We start from the raw sequence: 11104 nt of genomic DNA on the forward strand, positions 1-11104 counted from the left end.
CTAAAAACACTCATGTTCCTAGTATAGTCTAAAAACAATCATGTTCATAGTCTAAAAACATGTTCATAGTCTACAAACAATCATGTTCATAGTATAGCCTAAAAACAATCGTGTTCATAGTCTAAAAACAATCATGTTCATAGTCTAAAACATGTTCATAGTCTAAAAACAATCATGTTCATAGTATAGCCTAAAAACAATCGTGTTCATAGTCTAAAAACAATCTTGTTCATAGTCTAAAACATGTTCATAGTCTAAAAACAATCATGTTCATAGTATAGTCTAAAAACAATCATGTTCATAGTCTAAAAACATGTTCATAGTCTAAAAACAATCATGTTCATAGTATAGCCTAAAAACAATCATGTTCATAGTCTAAAAACAATCATGTTCATAGTCTAAAAACATGTTCATAGTCTACAAACAATCATGTTCATAGTATAGCCTAAAAACAATCGTGTTCATAGTCTAAAAACAATCATGTTCATAGTCTAAAAACATGTTCATAGTCTACAAACAATCATGTTCATAGTATAGCCTAAAAACAATCGTGTTCATAGTCTAAAAACAATCATGTTCATAGTCTAAAACATGTTCATAGTCTAAAAACAATCATGTTCATAGTATAGCCTAAAAACAATCGTGTTCATAGTCTAAAAACAATCATGTTCATAGTCTAAAACATGTTCATAGTCTAAAAACAATCATGTTCATAGTATAGTCTAAAAACAATCATGTTCATAGTCTAAAAACATGTTCATAGTCTAAAAACAATCATGTTCATAGTATAGCCTAAAAACAATCATGTTCATAGTCTAAAAACAATCATGTTCATAGTCTAAAAACATGTTCATAGTCTAAAAACAATCATGTTCATAGTATAGTCTAAAAACAATCATGTTCATAGTCTAAAAACAATCATGTTCCTAGTATAGCCTAAAAACAATCGTGTTCATAGTCTAAAAATAATCATGTTCATAGTATAGTCTAAAAACATTCATGTTCATAGTCTAAAAACAATCATGTTCATAGTCTAAAAACAATCATGTTCATTGTCTAAAAACATGTTCATAGTCTAAAAACACTCATGTTCCTAGTATAGTCTAAAAACAATCATGTTCATAGTCTAAAAACATGTTCATAGTATAAAAACAATCATGTTCATAGTATAGCCTAAAAACAATCATGTTCATAGTCTAAAAACAATCATGTTCATAGTCTAAAAACAATCATGTTCATAGTATAGTCTAAAAACAATCGTGTTCATAGTCTAAAAATAATCATGTTCATAGTATAGTCTAAAAACATTCATGTTCATAGTCTAAAAACAATCATGTTCATAGTATAGTCTAAAAACAATCGTGTTCATAGTCCAAAAATAATCATGTTCATAGTATAGTCTAAAAACATTCATGTTCATAGTCTAAAAACATGTTCATAGACTAAAAACAATCATGTTCATAGTATAGCCTAAAAACAATCATGTTCATAGTCTAAAAACATGTTCATAGTCTAAAAACATGTTCATAGTCTAAAAACAATCATGTTCATAGTATAGCCTAAAAACAATCATGTTCATAGTCTAAAAACAATCATGTTCATAGTCTAAAAACAATCATGTTCATAGTATAGTCTAAAAACATTCATGTTCATAGTCTAAAAACATGTTCATAGTCTAAAAACAATCATGTTCATAGTATAGCCTAAAAACAATCATGTTCATAGTCTAAAAACAATCATGTTCATAGTCTAAAAACATGTTCATAGTCTAAAAACAAAAACATGTTCATAGTCTACAAACAATCCTGTTCATAGTTTAAAAACAATCATGTTCATAGTATAGCCTAAAAACAATCATGTTCATAGTCTAAAAACAAAAACATGTTCATAGTCTACAAACAATCCTGTTCATAGTCTAAAAACAATCATGTTCATAGTATAGCCTAAAAACAATCATGTTCATAGTCTAAAAACAAAAACATGTTCATAGTCTACAAACAATCCTGTTCATAGTTTAAAAACAATCGTGTACATAGTCTACAAACAATCATGTTCATAGTCTAAGAACAATTATGTTCATTGTCTAAAAACAATCATGTTCATAGTCTACAAACAATCATGTTCATTATCTAAAAACATTCATGTTCATAGTCTAAAAACAATCGTGTACATAGTCTAAAAACAAAAACATGTTCATAGTCTACAAACAATCATGTTCATAGTTTAAAAACAATCGTGTTCATTTTCTACAAACAATCATGTTCATTGTCTACAAACAATCATGTTCATAGTCTAAAACTGTGGACCCATGAGATACCAGCGTGTGTTCATGAAAAGGTCTGCAGCAAGACCACATGTGCAGTCTGGAGCTGGTCTTGCCTTCTTTCCTGTCGTCTATTTCTCCCCAAAGCAGGAAGGATTTCCTCTCTTCCTTTTCAAAAGCATCTGCCTGGGCCTGACCGCCTGGGTCACAGCAACACAGAGGGATGCATTCAAGGGGCGTCGGTAACCACAGCCTTCAGATGCCGCTAAAGACAGGACCTGAAGGCTGTCATCTGACTGGAGCCAAAAACCAAGAGCCACTCCCACCCTGGATGAGAACACGACCGCAAGGGCCCGAGTTCTTTGCACGCCACGAAGGCCACGAAGAGAAATGTTGGCCTTGTGGAGTGAAGAATGTATTTATGGTTTGCACAGAATGTGAAAACTTTTTTTAAATACAAACCCCGTTTCCATGTGAGTTGGGAAATTGTGTTGGATGTAAATATAAACAGAATACAATGATTTGCAAATCCTTTTCAAGCCATATTCAGTTGAATATGCTACAAAGACAACATATTTGATGTTCGAACTCATAAACATTTTTTTTTTTGCAAATAAGCATTAACTTTAGAATTTGATGCCAGCAACACGTGACAAAGAAGTTGGGAAAGGTGGCAATAAATACCGATAAAGTTGAGGAATGCTCATCAACACTTATTTGGAACATCCCACAGGTGTGCAGGCTAATTGGGAACAGGTGGGTGCCATGATTGGCTATAAAAACAGCTTCCCAAAAAAGGCTCAGTCTTTCACAAGAAAGGATGGGGCGAGGTACACCCCTTTGTCCACAACTGCGTGAGCAAATAGTCAAACAGTTTAAGAACAACCTTTCTTAAAGTGCAATTGCAAGAAATTTAGGGATTTCAACATCTACGCTCCATAATATCATCAAAAGGTTCAGAGAATCTGGAGAAATCACTCCACGTAAGCGGCATGGCCGGAAACCAACATTGAATGACCGTGACCTTCAATCCCTCAGGCGGAACTGTATCAAAAACCAACATTAATCTCTAAAGGATATCACCACATGGGCTCAGGAACACTTCAGAAAACCACTGTCACTAAATACAGTTGGTCGCTACACCCATAAGTGCAAGTTAAAGCTTTACTATGCAAAGCGAAACCCATTTATCAACAACATCCAGAAACGCCGCCGGCTTCTCTGGGCCCGAGATCATCTAAAATGGACTGATGCAAAGTGGAAAAGTATTCTGTGGTCTGACGAGTCCACATTTCAAATTGTTTTTGGAAATATTCGACATTGTGTCATCCGGACCAAAGGGGAAGCGAACCATCCAGACTGTTATCGACGCAAAGTTGAAAAGCCAGCATCTGTGATGGTATGGGGGTGCATTAGTGCCCAAGGCATGGGTAACTTACACATCTGTGAAGGCACCATGAATGCTGAAAGGTACATACAGGTTTTGGAACAACATATGCTGCCATCTAAGTGCCGTCTTTTTCATGGACGCCCCTGCTTATTTCAGCAAGACAATGCCAAGTCACATTCAGCACGTGTTACAATAGCATGGCTTTGTAAAAAAAGAGTGCGGGTACTTTCCTGGCCCGCCTGCAGTCCAGACCTGTCTCCCATGGAAAATGTGTGGCGCATTATGAAGCGTAAAATACGACAGCGGAGACCCCGGACTGTTGAAGGACTGAAGCTCTACATAAAACAAGAATGGGAAAGAATTCCACTTTCAAAGCTTCAACAATTAGTTTCCTCAGTTCCCAAACGTTTATTGAGTGTTGTTAAAAGAAAAGGTGATGTAACACAGTGGTGAACATGCCCTTTCCCAATTACTTTGGCACGTGTTGCAGCCATGAAATTTTAAGTTAATGATTATTTGCAAAAAAAAAATAAAGTTTATGAGTTTGAACATCAATTATCTTGTCTTTGTAGCATATTCAACTGAATATGGGTTGAAAAGGATTTGCAAATCATTGTATTCTGTTTATATTTACATCTAACACAATTTCCCAACTCATATGGAAACGGGGATTTTACTTGAAAATACAAACTGCCCTCCCTGCATCCTTTGTGTATACATAATAAACAGGTGTGGTGCGTACCTGTTGAATGCAAATAGTGGTTTTAGTGGGATGCAAATCATTTTGCCCAAAGAGTATTTGCAGTATTTAAATGGTCATTCACAATGACTACCTTCACACACTACTTTGCACTGCAGGCCAAAGACAGACGAATCGCATTTTAAAAAAATCGGATTTGAAAATATGATCTTTATCAAACTCCAATGTGGCCTCGATGTCACTTGCATGCGTGGCTCGATGAAGTGAAAACAAAAGAAGTTGACCGGATTCCTTAATTGAACAAGGAAGTCTCTACTACTACTACTACTACTACAAAATAAAATACAAGTCACCACACCTTAAAAATGATTGTTTTTTAGGTAAAAGTAAAGTAATATAATGTATGAACGGATGTATATAGTGTAAGGTTGTTTTGGTACCGGTACCAAAATGTATTTGGATAATTTTCTCAATAAAGGGGACCACAAAAAATTTAATTATTGGCTTTATTTGAACAAAAAATGTTAGGGTACATTAAATATGTTTATTATTGTCATTTAGTCCTTACATAAATTTAGTGAACATACTAGACAACTTTTGTTTTAGTAGTAAGTAAACAAACAAATACTCCTAATTAGTCTGCAGTAACATATTGTGTCATTTATACACCTATTATTTTGTACACATTATGAGGGACAAACTGTAAAAAATTATTATTAATCCACTTGTTCATTGATTGTGAATATCTGCTTATTTTCTTTTTTAGCATGTTCTAGCTACACTTCTGTTCAGATGTAATAATCACAAATTTTTTTTTGCAAATAATAATTAACTTAAAATTTCATGGCTGCAACACGTGCCAAAGTAGTTGGGAAAGGGCATGTTCACCACTGTGTTACATCACCTTTTCTTTTAACAACACTTGGGAACTGAGGAAACTAATTGTTGAAGCTTTGAAAGTGGAATTCTTTCCCATTCTTGTTTTATGTAGAGCTTCGGTCCTTCAACAGTCCGGGGTCTCCGCTGTCGTATTTTACGCTTCATAATGCGCCACACATTTTCCATGGGAGACAGGTCTGGACTGCAGGCAGGCCAGAAAAGTACACTCTTTTTTTTTTACATAGTGCTGAATGTGGCTTGGAATTGTCTTGCTGAAATAAGCAGGGGCGTCCATGAAAAAGACGGCGCTTAGATGGCAGCATATGTTGTTCCAAAACCTGTATGTACCTTTCAGAATTAATGGTGCTTTCACAGATGTGTAAGTTACCCATGCCTTGGGCACTAATGCACCCCCATACCATCACACATGCTGGCTTTTCAACTTTGCGTCGATAACAGTCTGGATGGTTCGCTTCCCTTTTGGTCCGGATGACACGATGTCGAATATTTCCAAACACAAATTGAAATGTGGACTTGTCCGACCTCAGAACACTTTTCCACTTTGCATCAGTCCATCTTAGATGATCTTAGGCCCAGTGTTCCTGGATGTTGTTGATAAACGGCTTTGGCTTTGCATAGTAGAGCTTTAACTTGCACTTACAGATGTAGCGACAAACTGTATTTAGTGACAGTGGTTTTCTAAAGTGTTCCTGAGCCCACGTGGTGATATCCTTTAGAGATGGATGTTGGTGTTTGATACAGTGCCGTCTGAGGGATGGAAGGTCACGGTCATTCAATGTTGGTTTCCGGCCATGCCGCTTACGTGGAGTGATTTCTCCAGATTCTCTGAACCTTTTGATAATATTATGCAGCGTAGATGTTGAAATCCCTAAATTTCTTGCAATGGCAGTTTGAGAAAGGTTGTTCTTAAACTGTTTGACTATTTGCTCACGCAGTTGTGGACAAAGGGGTGTACCTCGCCCCATCCTTTCTTGTGAAAGAAAGACTGAGCATTTCTTGGGAAGCTGTTTTTATAGCCAATCATGGCACCCACCTGTTCCCAATTAGCCTGCACACCTGTGAGATGTTCCAAATAAGCGTTTGATGAGCATTCCTCAACTTTATCAGTATTTATTGCCACCTTTGCTAACTACTTTGTCACGTTTTGCAGGCATGAAATTCGAAGTTAATTATCATTTGCAAAAAAAAAAAAAATAATGTTTATGAGTTTGAACATCAAATATGTTGTCTTTGTAGCATATTCAACTGAATATGGCTTGAAAAGGATTTGCAAATCATTGTATTTTGTTTATATTTACATCCAACACAATTTCTCAACTCATATGGAAACGGGGTTTGTATATTGACCCGTGCTCGGCAGGTTGACCCCCCGGAAGATATGTATCAATTCGACGTTGATTTAAAAGTCAATACGTCAATTTTATCCCGACTAGAAAAAGAAAACAGACTTTATATGAAGTTTAGCACTTGTTATGATAACACTATGGGCACAACACAATAATATGACGCTGTAACACAACTTTAAGCCACAGCTAAATGTACAGTTAATTCAATAACACAACATGTTGCTTGCACTTGTTTGTATCATAATTCATGTAAACATCATTCCTTACAAGAAATAACATTGTTGTTTAATTGTTTATATCATAATTCATGTATTCATCATTCCTTACAAGAAATACAATTGTTGTTTACTTGTTTGTTTGCATCATAATTCATGTGTACATTATTCCTTACAAGAAATAACATTATTTGTTGTCGTTTGAGTCATAATTCATGTATACATCATTCCTTGCAAGAAATAACATTAATTTTTGTTTACTTGTTTGTATCATAATTAACGTATTCATCATTCCTTACAAGAAATAACATTAATTGTTGTTTACTTTTTTGTATCATAATTCATGTATACATCATTCCATATCAGAAATATTGTTGTTAACTTGTTTGTATCACACTTCATGTATTCATCATTCCTTACCAGAAATAACATTGTTGTTGAATTTTTTGTATCATAATTCATGTACAAATCATTCCTTACAGAAATAATTGTAATTGTTGTTTACTTGTTTGTATCACAATTCATGTATTCATCATCCCTTACCAGAAATAACATTGTTTACTTTTTTGTATCATAATTCATGTATGTATCATTCCTTACCAGAAATAACGTTTTAATTGTTGTTTACTTGTTTGTATCACAATTCATGTATTCATCATTCCTTACGAGAAATAAAATTGGTGTTTACTTGTTTGTATCACAATTCATGTATTCATCATTTCTTACGAGAAATAAAATTGGTGTTTACTTGCTTGTATCACAATTCATGTATTCATCATTCCTTACGAGAAATAAAATTGGTGTTTACTTGTTTGTATCACAATTCATGTGTTCATCATTCCTTACGAGAAATAACATTTGTTGTTTACTTGCTTGTATCATAATTCATGTGTTCATCATTCCTTACGAGAAATAAAATGAATTGTTGTTTACTTGTTTGTATCATAATTGATGTGTTCATCATTCCTTACGAGAAATAAAATTTGTTGTTTACTTGTCTGTATCATAATTCATGTGTTCATCATTCCTTACGAGAAATAAAATGAATTGTTGTTTACTTGTTTGTATCATAATTCATGTGTTCATCATTCCTTGCGAGAAATAACATTAATTGTTTACTTGTTTGTATCATAATTCATGTGTTCATCACTCCATACAAGAAATAACAGCAACATAGGAAACTTCACCTGCAGTATTCATAATTCATTTTACACTCACACTGCTTGACTTGTTTTAAATTAAAAGTTTTCAACTCACTGAATAGTTTGGTTCCAAAAAAACAACAACAATATCGTATCGTCAACCACGAATATCGCCTCTTCCCCGCTAACAGCCATGCATTGTTTCCAAAAGTCCTCTCACTAAGTTGAGCAAGAAACTACTTAGTGCTCACATTCACGACTCAAACTGAAAATCCGTTCCAAATCCAGACTTTGGCCGAAAGTAGGCGTTAAATGTGGGGGAAGTGGAGGGGAACTCACCGAGGAGAGAGCCGGTCGGAAGGTCGTCTTCTGCGGGGCGGCTGCTGCTGTCAGCGGCCGGAGGACTCCACCACTCACGGACACTTGGCGGAGAAAACCGCTTTTCTTTCTTCCAACTTCTGTTTTTGTCCCCCCCAAAAAAAGAAAAAAGGTGTAAGGTAAGCTACTTTGTCACGTTAGAGAGCCGTGGAAGTGGACACTCGGCTCTCCACTTCGGAGACTACTTTCTCGGGGAACTCCGACACCCTTTCCCCCCCACCTTCACTCCTGCTTCCACGGCTCCTTCAAAAACAAAAAAACAAAAACAAAAAATGGGGGAAACTTGGGTTCCCTCCCCCGTCGGAGGCAAATCCCTCTCGGTCCCACCTCCAGGCGTCGTCCATTGTGTCGCGGCGGGAGGAGGAGGGCTCTCACCCGGGCCTCCATACCGTGGCCCGGGGGCCTCCATACCGTGGCCCGGGGACCTCCATACCGTGGCCCGGGGACCTCCATACCGTGGCCCGGGGACCTCCATAGTGTGGCCCGGGGGCAGCTTCTGTCTAAACACCCTGGAAATCATTCTTTAATTTTTTTTTTTTTAAACTGGAATAAAACAGTGGTCCCCAATCTTTTTTTTATCCGCGGACCGGTCAACGCTTAATAATTTGTCCCGCGGCCCGGGGGGCGGGTGTCCTTTTTTTTTTTCTTTCTTCTTTGTCATGAAAAAAGGAGGTTTTTGTGGTTGGTGCACTAATTCCATCCATCCATTTTCTACCGCTTATTCCCTTTCGGGGTCGCGGGCGCCTATTTCAGCTACAATAAGTGTATATTGTGTTTTTTATGTTGATTTAATTAAAAAAAAATATATATATATTTATTTTATTTATAACAACATTCTTCCACGGCCCGGTGGTTGGGGACCACTGGAATAAAAGATCCAACAAGTGAGAGGGGGAAAAAGTTGCAATGTTCACAAATAAAAAAATCTTCTTTAAAGCTGTCATTACTAAAAAAAAAAAAATGGAATAAAAACATTATTTACGCATCTCGTTATATAAAATGTAACTTACCTCACCGAGTATTATTTTTTTATTGTGATTACTTATGGCAGGGGTGTCCAAACTTTTTCCACTGAGGGCCACACATGGAAAAATGGAAACATGGGGGGGCCATTTTGATATTTTTCATTTTCAAACCATAACAAAATATATGGATTTTTAAAATGTATGTTACCTTTGGGGGTCCCGGGGACCATAAAGGGTCTCAGTTATTAAAATGTTCAAAATAAGTTAAATCTTAATTATTATTTTTTATTTAACGCTTACAGTAAATCTGTAAATCAACTTAAAAAAAAGGTTTTATGGCTTTTCTGTCAAAATTTTTTTTTTTTTATAGTAAAACTGAAATATGCAGTATTTAGTAATTAGAGCCCTAAAAGATCCATAATGCAGGACACTGGTGATTTTAATTCTTTATTATTTTTGAGTAATCACAGTGAAAAGATAAATAAAATACCACTAAATATATTTTGGATACAAAAGGTGCCCCACTCATAAAGTGATACATTTTTATTAGTTTTTATTTTTTTATTTTCAACACTTACATTACGAGGTCAACTTCAGATATATACGTTGATTTTACGTTTCAACCATTATTTTGTTTGTTTTATGCTCTTTTGTCAAATAAAACGTGTATGTTTGTATATGGCAACTGCACAATATATGCAATATTTACCACATAACACATTTTAATTTGAAATATTTGAAATAATTGAAGCTTTGAAAATAATTCATTATAACATGGATTATTTTGTCATTATACAGTGCCAAAGTATGTGTTATAACAGCGTGGCTTCATAGTAAAATAGTGCGGGTACTAGACTGGCCTGCTTGTAGTCCAGACATCGAAAATATTGGGGTGCAATATGAAGCCTAAAATATGAGGCAGGAGACTGTTGAACAACTTAAGATGTACATCAAGTAAAAATGGGAAAGAATTCCACTTCAAAAATGTGTCTCCTCAGTTCCCAAACCTTTCCTGAGTGTTGTTAAAAGGAAAGGCCATGTAACACACTGGTAAAAATGCCCCTATGAAAACTTTTTGGCAATGTGTTGCTGCCGTTAAATTCTAAGTTAATTAATTATCTGCCCCCAAAAAAAGAAGTTTCTCAGTGTGAACATGAAATATGTTGTTTTTGCAGTCTATTCAAGTGAAGTGAATTATATTTATATAGCGCTTTTCTCTAGTGACTCAAAGCGCTTTACATAGCGAAACCCAATATCTAAGTTGCATTTAAACCAGTGTGGGTGGCACTGGGAGCAGGTGGGTAAAGTGTCTTGCCCAAGGACACAACGGCAGTGGCTAGGATGGCGGAAGCGGGAATCGAACCTGCAACCCTCAAGTTGCTGGCACGGCCGCTCTACCAACCGAGCTATGCCGCCCTGTAGTCCTCATACACAGTGTGGAGCCACTCCACTAAGCAGATACTCATCACCTCCATTACAGGATCCTAAGTATCATTATCATTGGAGGACGAGGCTAAACATGTTAGAGGAGCTATGCATGTAGCTAGTAGCTAAGCTAGTAGCTACGCTAGCTTGAAACAAGTGTGAGATAAAGTTGAAGATGCAAACTCATGAGATATAAACAATTAGTATATTCATAAGAGATATAAACAATGAAATATAAACAATTAGTACATTCATAAGAGATATCAACAATGAAATATAAACAATTAGTACATTCATAAGAGATATCAACAATGAAATATAAACAATTAGTATATTCATAAGAGATATCAACAATGAAATATAAACAATTAGTACATTCA

The 11104-nt window shown here is 35.7% G+C and overlaps 1 protein-coding gene across 2 annotated transcripts in view; it reads right to left on the minus strand.

Annotated features, from left to right (window-relative positions):
* LOC133535545 (transmembrane protein 198-like) overlaps window positions 1–8715 on the minus strand; it is a 71209-nt gene extending 62494 nt beyond the window's left edge. Inside the window, exon 1 of one of the 2 annotated variants that reach the window (XM_061875464.1) lies at window positions 8296–8715. The gene's annotated coding sequence lies outside the window, so the exon portion shown is untranslated. The remainder of the gene's footprint in view (window positions 1–8295) is intronic. The other variant, XM_061875463.1, reaches the window with a different exon arrangement.
* Between the last annotated feature and the right edge of the window lie 2389 nt (window positions 8716–11104).

The sequence above is a fragment of the Nerophis ophidion genome, linkage group LG16 (assembly GCF_033978795.1).
Source record: "Nerophis ophidion isolate RoL-2023_Sa linkage group LG16, RoL_Noph_v1.0, whole genome shotgun sequence".
In the NCBI taxonomy this organism is placed as follows: domain Eukaryota; kingdom Metazoa; phylum Chordata; class Actinopteri; order Syngnathiformes; family Syngnathidae; genus Nerophis; species Nerophis ophidion.